The sequence below is a fragment of the Myodes glareolus genome, chromosome 19 (genome assembly GCF_982192425.1).
Source record: "Myodes glareolus chromosome 19, mMyoGla1.1, whole genome shotgun sequence".
NCBI lineage: Eukaryota > Metazoa > Chordata > Mammalia > Rodentia > Cricetidae > Myodes > Myodes glareolus.
Window position 1 is genome coordinate 44,254,672 of NC_142044.1, and position 10,378 is coordinate 44,265,049.

Below are 10,378 nucleotides of genomic sequence, written 5' to 3' on the forward strand. Positions count from 1 at the left end.
CATGGAGTCCATTTTCTTTACCTACTCTCAGTTAGTGGACACTTGGGGTACCTTCTTCTGCCATTGAGATTGATGCTGCTGTTATCATGGGTTTATAATGATCTCCTTGAGTTTTGTTACAACTCTGTGCATCTTGCATATATGTGCATGCACACATATAGACCAGGGGTCCATAGCATCTGTCTCCTATAGTCTCCTCCACCTTATTTTATTTAAGTTTCATATTTATTTTACTTTATGTGTATGAGTGTTTTTCTGGCATCTATGTCTGATCCACGCATGGTCTTGGTGCCATAGAAGTGGGCATCGAATCCCTTGGATCAGATGGTTGTGAATTACCATGTGGGTGCTGGGAATTGAACCCAGGTCCTCTGCAAGGGCAACGCGTTCTCTTAACCACCAAGCCAACTCTCCAGCCCCTTCACCTTGGTTTTTGAGGCAGTATCCCTTCTTGATGAGCCTGGAATTCTTCATTTCAACTAGTCTGGCAGGTTGCAGAACTCCTAGGACACACAAGTCTCTGCTCACTCACTAGTCCTGGGGTTACAGACGCAGCCCTAGCTCTTACACAGGTGCCGGGATTCTGTAAGAATGGATAAGTGGTCCGTGTCCACTTAAAATTGCCTCCAGTGGGCTTAGGTTCATCAGATCACAAGCAGGCAGGAGGCACTAGTCCCCTGCTGCAACTGGTGCCCGCTTGCCTAGGCACTTTCGTCTGGGGGCAGGAAATTATAGTCATCCTGCTATGTGACTGGGCCCATGAGCAACGGAGGGTGAAGAGACTCTGGGGCTCCAGGATGTATATTACATCAGGGGTGGTGTCCTTGAAATTTAGAGCCAAAACTAAGTACAAACCTAACAAATAAAGAGGGGGAACTTGGGGTGGAGATTTGACCAGACAGTGTGGAAGACAGTACACCCCACGTACCCAGCCAGTGAGGGGGAGACAGAGACTGGTGGTTAGGGCTATAAAAGCAACTGTTTGGAGCCTAATTGGCATGCCCACCATTTTGTCTGAGCTAGTGCCTGGCCCTGCAGGACTGTTACATAAATGGTGTTGCTGTTAGAACTCGGAGTCTCCAGTGTTCATCATTAAAAAGTGTGTGTGTGTGTGTGTGTGTGTGTGTGTTCTATTCCCCATACTACCATTTTTCTTTTTGGTCCCTGAACTGAGTCTTTTGCCCTCTGGGAACTGTGGAACCAGTAGGACCAGACATCAACTGAGCAGGAAAGAGAATTCGGACATTCAGACGTAAACTCCAAGAGTTAGGAGGTTATAGATGGACTTAAACGAGACAAGGTGGGAGGACAGAGTGATAAAGGGGAGTGGCGTTGATGTAGCCTCTGCGAGTGGAGGTTTGCTGGGAGATTGATCCCAGGGAGAGCCTTGTGAATGCCCTAGCCATCTTTCACGGTTTTCAGTTATTGCCACGACACCGTTGACTGTCAGGGCATTAGAAGGTGTGTCATTTAATGCGCAGTTAGAACTGCTAACTGTAGTCTTGGAGGATGTCAGTAATCTGTTGATATTCCCCATCTATCCGTGCCCCGCCCCCCGCAAGGAATAGGCTCTGCCTCTGGCCGGAGAGAGGGGCATCCGTCCGTTATTTTCTCCCTCGTTTCTACGCACCCCACCCCCATCTCTGCAGCTGTCATGGCGGCCTCGCGGTTAAGTTTGTGTGCCCGCAGCCTTTTGGCTATGCGAGGGCTCCAGGCTACCGACATTTGCTGGAAACCGAGCTCCTCCTCTGGGGCTGTGGTCGCCCGGTCCACTGTGGCACGAATGAAGCAGCAGCAGAGAGAACCTACCCCGCAATGGTTGGAGGACCCAGAGCCCAAGGACGAAAACGTCTACTCGAAGAACCCATACTTCCATGGTTATGACGAGGACCCCGTGGTGGACGACTGGAATATGCAAGCCGTCTTCTTCTTTGGTTTTTCCATCGTCCTGGTCTTCGGCACCACCTTTGTGGCTTACGTGCCCAACTATGGGATGGTTGAGTGGGCCCGCTGGGAAGCTGAGATGCTCGTGAAACACCGAGAAGACAATGGCCTCCCTCTCATGGAATCCAACCGGTTTGACCCCAGCAAGATCCAACTACCAGGGGATGACTGATGAGCTACTGAGTGGGATGTAAGAAGCACTACGTTGCCTTCACCCTTGCCTGTTTTCCTCACTCCCCGGAGCACAGGGGGGGAACAGTGCCGTTACTCCAGACTGTCAATCATTTGGCCAAGGGACCACAGCTCAGGAAGCCTGACTCACCTAAAACTAAGCTAAAGAGAAGGGAGGAGTAATTATCCCCTTAATGAGATAATGAACTTTCCTTCCCAGGAACCCTGGGGCCTCCACTTTGTGGTCTGCCCATTGAATCCTGGCTCACAAGAGCAAGCTGTTTCTTTTGCCCTTTTCTTTCTTTTGAATACTTGCCAATGCCTGGGCGTTTTTTCTTGATGTTCTGGCCTCTCTCGTTCTTCTTTTGCATCTCCCTTGCCCTGCTTCTGTCACGGGGCTGCTTGGCCAACCTCCATGGCTAACCTTCACAGAAGCGGCATGGCCTTTGTCTTCTCCGACTTGTGGCATCTGCCAGGATTTTCAGGTTGCCTGTTTGTCTTTTAAACTCTGATAAACTTGTTCTTAAGGTTCCCTTTGAGTCCATTTTTACATTATTTTTGTAAGGTTTACTTTATGTGTATACACGTGTCTGTGTGGGGGTACATGTGAGTGCAGACATGGAGGGGGCGGGGCCCCTCTAACCTGTAACCCCTACTTCCTCAAGGACAGATAAATAACTGCACAGGATCACACACAGATGGGAGGTATGCAGGTAGGAAGCACTTCCGGATGTACATCCCGACTGGCTGAAGGCAGAAGTACACAGCCTTGTGGGTTTTGCCTTTATTTTATTATTAATTTTTTTTATTAGTTTTTCGAGACAGAATTTTTTTGTAGCTTTTGAGCCTCTCCTGGAAAGCTCTTGTAGACCAGGCTGTCCTTGAACTCATAAAAATCCACCTGCCTCTGCCTCCCAGAATGCTGGGATTAAAGGCGTGCGCCACCACTGCCAGGCTGTGGGTTTTGCCTTTATAAGCCCCTGACTAACACCATTTGTGTCCATTCTCTGGGGATTCTGGGTGGATCAGGCCAGTGTCCATTGTTCTGCCAGTATTTAATAAAGTTTGCTTCAAATTTGGCTCAAAAATTGTGCTACTGGCTGGGTATGGCGCACACCTTTAATTCCAGTACTCGGGAGGCAGAGGCAGGTGGATCTTTGTGAGTTCGAGGACAACCTGGTCTACAGAGTAAATTCCAGGACAGTCAGGGCTACAGAGAGAAACCCTGTCTCGAAAAGCCCCAAACCAAAACAAACAAAAAAACAAAAAGAAAAGAAAGAAAAAGAAAGAAAGGAAGGAAAGAAGGAAGGAAGGGAGGGAGGGAGGAAGAAAGGAAGGAAGGAAGGAAGGAAGGAAGGAAGGAAGGAAGGAAGGAAAGAAGGACTAGAGGTTTTATGGTCTTATTGCTCAGCAGGGTTAACAGGATTTGCCCAGTTTTAAGTCTCCAATCCCTCCAAGCTGATGCTGGCTCTATTCTAGGTGTGAAAAGTGTTTTAGTTTTTGTTTTTTCTACACCTCTCTCCACTCTTGTAGATTTTTATGTAAATATTTTAATCTCTGCTCCTAATAAACTTTTGTTCTCTTTGGCCTACCCAGCCTTCTCTGTGCTAGCCGGCCTAGACACAGACCCCTTCGCCCTTCCTTCACTTCCCTTGCACGAATTATTTTGAAGCTAGCCAATCAAGAAAGATTGTGAGGTCATCACCACAACCAGTGGAGAAAAGACAGTCACCACCTCCTGTAGAGAGAAAATCACAGGAATCTGCTGCCAGGGCAGGGCGTACTTGCTGTTTAACTGGGAACTCTGCTTTGGCCCCACCTCTCTCCCTCCAGACCCCACTCTCTGAAAGCCTGCCCAATATTGGCTCCTCCCCGGAGCTACGCAAGACTGCTCTGCTCCTCCAGCCCAGGCCCCTAGACCCTGGGTGTGACTTCTCCTCCCTACTTCCCAGATGACCCTGGAGTTGCTTTGTTCAGATTAAACTTGGCCTTATTCATTTGGCTCGATTTGGCTTCTTTATAGGTGGAGAAACCTACCGGCAATTCAAAATACCACTTGCTAGACAGATTTGGTTCTGGAGCACCCTTTAAACAAAAAGAAATTGGTTTCCCAAGCTATTTCACTTTATTCATGTGGTTTTGGGTGCTTTTTTGAGACAGGATTTCTTTGTGTAGCTCTGGTTAGTGTAGAACTTGCTCTGTAGACCAGGCTGACCCTGAACTCAGAGATCTGCCTGCTGAGTGCTGCCATCACCTCCTGGCAGATTTGTTTGTTTGTTTGTTTATTTGTGTTTGTCTTTTGTAGCATGTACCACAATCTCTTTTCTCCATACTGTTAAAGTGCTTTGCCTATGGTTAGGTCATTGAATCAACGTGAGATGAAGGGATGCTAAAGATCATAGGGGTAAGGCTGTTAGTAAGCACGAGACGAAGTGCTAATCCAAGACTTTGGATAGTTGTCCAAGTAATCACCAGCCAGGATTCTACCCTTGGAGAGAATGGCACTTTTTGCAACAGATAAGAAATCTGAGCAATCAGACAATTAAGACAAAAGACAACTATTAAAAAGAAACCTAGCCAAGCTTATAACCAGCGACAAAATAAGTTATGAAGCTAAACACCTAGTTACAATGTTCTATCAATTTGCACGCAGAAAACAAGAGTGACTGTCATATACAATTGTTTATCTATTTATTTTATGTGTTTGGATGTTTTGTTTGCATGTATGTCCATATACTGGCGCATCGGATCCTATGGGACTACAGTTACAGACAGTTGTGTGCTGTCATATGGATGCTGGGAATTGAACCCCTGACCTCTGGAAGAGCATCCAGTGTTCTTAACCACTGAGCCATCTCTCCAGTCCCTTGTTTTTGTTTTTAGGCAGAATCTTGCTACATACTCTTGGCTGGCCCAAACTCCGGTCTCTGCCCTTGGGGCAGTGGGATTATTGGTGTGCACCACCACGGCTAACAATGAGGTAGAGCTATTAATGCTTTTGCTATACCAGTCCCACCACAATCCTTCAGGGGTGAAGCCACTGAAACCCAAAGGTGGAATGATTTGCCCAGAGGCATAGACCCATGTGGCTTCCAGTGTGTCCCTTTAAGAGGAAAGTTTGTCCCTGGCAACTGATGCTGAGAGAGGGCCCTAGGGAAGTCCTGGGGAGGGAAAGGAACAAGACGGGGGTGGGGGGAGGGAAAGACTGGCCTGTGGGTGAGTTTGAGAACCAGAGCAAAGCAGGATTGTGGGCAGAGGACCTGTAATTTCAGTCTGGTGAGATGACGAACTCTTTTGGGTCAAGATACAAGGCTGAGGATCTGTGGTAAGTGCCTTTCACATTTGATTTGCATGGTGTGGCTTCTACCTGGAGCGTTTCTCCATTCATTTCTGTTCTGCATGCCCAGCTTTCTCCTGGCTGCCAGTCGTTATTAGAAGGCAGCACAATAACAAGTCCAAAGACTTCAGAAGCTGGGCATGGTGGCATATTCCTCATTTTCCCGTGCTCAGAAGGCAGAGGCAGGTGGATCTCTGAATTCAAAGCCAGCCTGATATACCTAGAAAGTTTCAGAACAATCAACGGTTACGTAGTGAGACCCTGGCTCAAAAAACCCCTCAAAATAAAAATATTATTTTTATATATACAAATGTTTTGCCTGACTGAAGCATGCTTAGTGCCTGTGAAGGTCAGAAAGGGTTCGGATCCCCTGAAACTGGAGGTGACTGTAAGCCACCATGTGGGTGCTTGATCCCGGGTCCTCTGCAAAAGCAGCAAGTGCTCTTGATCACTCAGCTGTCTCTCCGGCCCCCAAAATATATCTTTTTTAAGTAATAAATAATTTAGAAGCCACCAGTAGTTTCCTTTTCCTCCACCTGGAGCGTGCTCTTCCGAGGGTGGACATTTAGGCCGAAAGGGCTTGTTGAGGTTGACAGTTGACCTTGGCCGGATGGTCTTTTGAGTCAGTTCCTCTTCTTAGAAGCTGTCAACAGTGCTAGCATAGGAAGAAGGGGGAGCAGGGAAGCCATGGCTTACAGAGGCTCCCGCAAGACCTGCTGGGAATAAGTGGAGTGGGAGTATTGGGTTATTTTTCCTTTCATTGTGTCCCAAAAGGGAAGTCCACTCAATTTAACCAAGGCTAAGGGCGCATGCTCAGATGGTGTTTGCTGGAGTGGAGGCTGTTGCTGTGCTGTCTCTGGTCCCTCTGGGACTTCTTCAGCCAGCGGGGACAGAATAGTGTTCTCTATGGATCAAAGCGCAGCCCTGGAGTACTGGACAGAGCATGCGAATGTGTGAATAAGCCAGTCTCCTCACAGTCCAGGCCAGGTCCGGAGAATGGCTAGAATGTCTTAGAGATGTCCGATTCACTTCCACACATGAACACCAGGACTAGAGAGGGGATGGCCTTGACCAAGGTCTCAGAGTCAGAGGCTCAGTCCACATCTATAGGAATTCCAACCCAGAAAGGTTTTTTGTATTTTTGTATGTCTGTATTTAATATCACTGTTGTATATGCTATATAAGAGGGCGCATGTGTGGAGGTCAGAGGATAACTTCATGGGATTAGAACTATCATTCCACCTTTACAGTGGGCTGTGGGATGAACTCTGGTTTCAGGATTACCAGCAAGAGCTTTGCAGTAGGGCCACTGTCTGAAGAGTATCTCAGAGACCCCAGAGGGTGTTTGTCAGTTTAAATGACCTACTCAATCCAATCCTAGTCTCGTTATTCAGCTGATGCCCTGAGAGATGGCCTGGTGGAAGTGTGGGGAGTAATGCACCCTTAGATTAGGTGGGAGCGATGAAGACTTTGGGGAGGCCTTACTGACTGAGATCTTATTGGCTGGTCTTCAGAGCTGGGTGAGGAACGAGGAAGGGGATCCAGCGGAGTAGATGTGACTGAGTAAGGAACGGAGGCTTACAAAACCACCGAGTGACAGATAGGGACCAGTGTTTGGCATCAAGGTGTGGGGGTTGGTGTCCTGGGACGAATTGCAGGTGGGCCTTGCTAAAATGGGGACAAAGAGCTTGGCTGTTATTCACAGGACTCTTGAAAGTCAGGACAGCCTGGCTCCGGTGGAGCCTGGCAAGTCTTGGAGTTTGGCTGAGGACTGGGGTACCTTGCAGGTCTGTAGCGCCGCCTGGTGTTCATACCTCTCTTGTAGTATAAACATTTTACCGGCAGAGGGCCACATTGCTCGCCAGGACCTGTCCCCAGGCTCAGCAGGGTGTTCCATTCAACGTTGTTATAGGTCCCTGCTGGGTTCTTGGTGATTTTTCTAGGCCAAAGCCCCTGAGTCTTAGGAGGCTTGGGTCTCATGTTCTTCCTAACCAGCATGAAATTGAAATCCTCTTCTTTTTCTTCACCATTCCACTCTGGCCACATTCCTCTCAATCCTAGGATGAACAGTTGTCCTGCGTGCCTGTCTTCCAACATCCACAAAGTTGTTCCCAAAGTGGTTAGCAGTGACTTCTTAGGATGAGGAAGTTCCCGGTGCCTTTCCCCCTTTGTCTTTGTGCTGCTATTGCTTACTGTCTTAGTTAAGGTTATTATTGCTTGGACGAAACCTCACAACCAAAAGCAAGGTGGGGAGGAAAGGGTTTGTTCATCTGGCGGTTCTACATCATACATAGTCTGTCACTGAAGGGAGTGAGGGCGGGAACTCAAGCAGGAAGAAACCTGGAGGCAGGAGCTGATGCAGAGGCCATGAAGGGGTGCTTCTTACCAGCTCGTTCAGCCGGTTTTCTTATAAAACTCAGGCCCCCTGTCCAGGGATGACACCACCCACAATAGGCTGGGCCCTCCCCATCAATCACTAAAAAATACCCCGCAGGCTTACCTACAGCCTGATCTAATGGAGACATTTTCTTATTTGAGGTCCCCTCCTCTCAGATGACTTTCGATTGTATCAAGTTGACAGAAACCATCCAGGAGGCTTACATTTTTCAGAGCATTATTGCTGTTGTAGTTTATCACATTTTATTTATTTATTTATTTTGAGATAGGGCTTTGTTCTGTAGCCTAGGCTGGTCTGCAATTCACTATATAGTCCAGGCTAGTCCCAAATTAGTGGCAATTTTCTTACCTCAGCCTCAAAAGTGCTGGGGTTGTGGGTAAGGCATGCGCTGTCATACCTGTCAAGAATTTTGTTTTAGAAAAAAATAACCTGGGCTGGAGAGATGGCTCAGAGGTTAAGAGCACTGACTGCTCTTCCAGAGGTCCTGAGTTCAAATCCCAGCAACCACATGGTGGTTAACAATCATCTATAATGAGATCTGGTGCCCTCTTCTGGCCTGCAGGCATACATGCAGACAGAACACTATATACATAATGAATTAATGGATAAATAAATATTTAAAAAAAGAAAAAAATAACCTGAGAAATTAAAGCATACCTCTTAAATCAATGCTAGGCTTAGTGAAGCTCCCAGAGGCAGGATAAATGGCCCCGTGGTCCCATAGCTGGTCTCTGACTGTGTCAGAGGCTCTCTTATGTGCCCCCATACTCGACTGATGTTTCTCTATAAATCTGGACACTAACTCTTGATCTTTCACAATGCAGCACAGCCTTCCTCACCCAAATTCCTGTTGCCCTGCCCCACACTGCTGCTTACTCTCCTGCTCACCACCGTGGCCTCCTGCTTTTCTGTCCTCCCAGTATTCTCATTTCTCCATATTCTCTGGTTCAGCTGCCTGGAGTGGACTGCCCACTCCACCTGGGCCCTGCATCATCTGTGTTTTGGGTAGCTATCTCATCCTTAGTGAAGCCTCCTCTAACCTAACAGCCATCCTCCCTCCCACACAGTTGTCATCTGGTATCATCACCTAGGTTCTCCTGTCACCTGTGTTTGTCCCCTAGTTTTCCTGAGTATGATTCCTGACTGCCTTCCCTACTGATTGCTGTCCCTAAACATAGAGCCTAATGGCTCCCAGGGGTGAAGGATCTTGGGTTTGTAGTTCAAGGGGGATACTAAGGTTGAATGAATTTACCTTGAATGAATTTACCCCAGATTGACTGGTCTCAAGTCTAAGGGGGGGGGGGGGGAGATACACCTGCTTCCTGTCATTTTTTTTTCCTTCGGGTGACTACACACTTCAACAGAGGTCTAACCTTTGCACGGCACTGATTTAAGGAAATCCACAGGCAATGGCTGTGGGAGGCTTGTCTCAGTAACCTGAAATGTACTGCACATGTGATCTGTGCCAAGCACTGGGTAGAGCGCTCGTCTCTTACCACTTGGTACTACCTTGGGTACTACAAGGTGGGCAGCCTGGGCTGCTACCTGTGTACGGATGGCAAAGATTCCTGCCTACTGTGCTCTTCTGAAGCCGGTATGTCAGGCACAGCTAGCTACACTCTGCCTTGTAGAAGCCACCACACTGGAAAGACTACCTCAGGGATGACGTGTGAGAATATGGCCTGGATTCAAAATGGCCTTGCCACCTTGATGTTTCTCTGCCCTGTTTCCTCCTGTACGATGGGATCAATCCCCACCCCTGTTGTTGGGAAAGCATTACCACAGGCCTGGCCACCAGCCAGGCAGCACTCCTGGAAGTATGAGGGAAGCTTCCAGAAAGCTGACCACCAACCACAGCACTTGTTCAGGACCATAAGTGAAATTAGAAGTGTACACTTGTTAATTCATAAATCATATGCCCCTTGTTAGGTAGCTCTATCCTTGGAGTCAGACTTATTTATATCCCTCATAGAAGTTATTGGACCCTCATGAGAATACTCGCTCCTCCCAGTCGGGCTGTATGCAGTATTGCCCTAATTATACATACTCCTGGGGTCTCTAAGAGGCACTAGAGTATGTAGTCTGGGAAGGACTCCATCTATATGCAGTGATGGAGAAGCCATCATACATGCTGGGTACAGACCTTGCAGTGTGGCTGCTTAGGCCATTCACACATCCTTTTGTAACTCCCCACCTAAGGCTCTATGAGCAGCCTAATAGACTCAGTTGATCTCCAGGGTGACCTTTGGTAGAGTGGAACTTCGTTTGTACTTATGAAGAGGGGACTAGACACTTAAGGGACTAGACTCCTTTCCTCAGGGAGAAAAATTCTTGTATCGTTTCCTAATGGCCAGATCCTGGAGGAACACCTTAGAATGTGAAGTTACTGTATCACCAGCTGCAGTACCTGGGGCATCACACACATTTTTGGGAGGCAAGGGTCTCACTATCTCACTGTGTAGCTAAAACTAGGCTAAAGTAGCCTTATGCCCATCACGTTCTCTTTGGGCCCTTTCTCCATCTTTATA

General features: G+C 47.8%; 1 pseudogene across 1 annotated transcript; it reads left to right on the forward strand.

The window, feature by feature from the left end:
* The first annotated feature begins 1,152 nt into the window (after positions 1-1,152).
* On the forward strand, positions 1,153-4,115 carry LOC125407197 (NADH dehydrogenase [ubiquinone] 1 beta subcomplex subunit 11, mitochondrial pseudogene; annotated as a pseudogene). Its single transcript, XR_014997891.2, has 2 exons — positions 1,153-2,134; positions 3,712-4,115. The product of XR_014997891.2 is annotated as an NADH dehydrogenase [ubiquinone] 1 beta subcomplex subunit 11, mitochondrial pseudogene (transcript).
* Positions 4,116-10,378: the final 6,263 nt, after the last annotated feature.